The sequence below is a fragment of the Bison bison genome, unplaced genomic scaffold (genome assembly GCF_000754665.1).
Source record: "Bison bison bison isolate TAMUID 2011002044 unplaced genomic scaffold, Bison_UMD1.0 scf7180017862278, whole genome shotgun sequence".
NCBI classification, from domain to species: domain Eukaryota; kingdom Metazoa; phylum Chordata; class Mammalia; order Artiodactyla; family Bovidae; genus Bison; species Bison bison.
In genome coordinates this window covers 588,830-590,747 of record NW_011492850.1, presented here as the reverse complement: position 1 = coordinate 590,747, position 1,918 = coordinate 588,830, and positions in this window count along the sequence as shown.

Sequence of the window (1,918 nt, the reverse complement as noted above, 5' to 3'; positions counted from 1 at the left end):
CCAGTGGATGTTGGCAATTTGATCTCTGGTTCCTTTGCCTTTTCTAAAACCAGCTTGAATATCTGGAAGTTCACGGTTCATGTATTGCTGAAGCCTGGCTTGGAGAATTTTGAGCATTACTTTACTAGCATGTGAGATGAGTGCAATTGTGCAGTACTTTGAGCATCCTTTGGCATTGCCTTTGTTTGGGATTGGAATGAAAATTGACTTTTTCCAGTCCTGTGGCCACTGCTGAGTTTTCCAAATTTGCTGGCACATTGAGTGCAGCACTTTCACAGCATCATCTTTCAGGATTTGAAATAGCTCCACTGGAATGCCATCGCCTCCACTAGCTTTGTTCGTAGTGATGCTTTCTAAGGCCCACTTGACTTCACATTCCAGGATGTCTGGCTCTAGGTGAGTGATCACACCATCGTGATTATCTGGGTCGTGAAGATCTTTTTTGTACAGTTCTTCTTTGTATTATTGCCACCTCTTCTTAATATCTTCTGCTTCTGTTAGGTCCATACCATTTCTGTCCTTTATCAAGCTCATCTTTGCATGAAATGTTCCCTTGGTATCTCTAATTTTCTTGAAGAGATCTCTAGTCTTTCCCATTCTGTTGTTTTCCTCTATTTCTTTGCATTGATCGCTGAGGAAGGCTTTCTTATCTCTTCTTGCTATTCTTTGGAACTCTGCATTCAGATGTTGTATCTTTCCTTTTCTCCTTTGCTTTTCGCTTCTCTTCTTTTCACAGCTATTTGTAAGGCCTCCCCAGATAGCCATTTTGCTTTTTTGCATTTCTTTTCCATGGGGATGGTCTTGATCCCTGTCTCTTGTACAATGTCACGAACCTCATTCCATAGTTCATCAGGTACTCTATCTATCAGATCTAGGCCCTTAAATCTATTCCTCACTTCCACTGTATAATCATAAGGGATTTGATTTAGGTCATACCTGAATGGTCTAGTGGTTTTCCCTACTTTCTTCAATTTCAGTCTGAATTTGGTAATAAGAAGTTCATTGTCTGAGCCACAGTCAGCTCCCAGTCTTGTGTTTGTTGACTGTATAGAGCTTCTCCATCTTTGGCTGCAAATAACATAATCAATCTGATTTCGATGTTGACCATCTGGTGATGTCCATGTGTAGAGTCTTCTCTTGTGTTGTTGGAAGATGGTGTTTGCTATGACCAGTGCGTTTTCTTGGCAAAACTCTATTAGTCTTTGCCCTGCTTCATTCCATATTCCAAGGCCAAATTTGCCTGTTACTCCAGGTGTTTCTTGACTTCCTACTTTTGCATTCCAGTCCCCTATAATGAAAAGGACATCTTTTTTGGGTGTTAGTTCTAAAAGACTTATAGGTCTTCATAGAACCATTCAACTTCAGCTTCTTCAGCGTTACTGGTTGGGGCATAGACTTGGATTATTGTGATATTGAATGGTTTGCCTTGAAAACGAACAGAGATCATTCCGTCATTTTTGAGATTGCATCCAAGTACTGCATTTCGGACTCTTTTGTTGACCATGATGGCTACTCCATTTCTTCTAAGGGATTTCTGCCAGCAGTAGTAGATATAATGGTCATCTGAGTTAAACTCACCCATTCCAGTCCATTTTAGTTCACTGATTCCTAGAATGTCGACGTTCACTCTTACCATCTCCTGTTTGACCACTTCCAATTTGCCTTGATTCATGGACCTGACATTCCAGGTTCCTATGCAATATTGCTCTTTATAGCATCGGACCTTGCTTCTATCACCAGTCACATCCACAGCTGGGTATTATTTTTGTTTTGGCTCCATCCCTTCATTCTTTCTGCAGTTATTTCTCCACTGATCTCCAGTAGCATATTGGGCAGCTACTGACCTGGGGAGTTCCTCTTTCAGTATCCTATCATTTTGCCTTTTCATACTGTTCATGGGGTTCTCAAGCCAAGAATA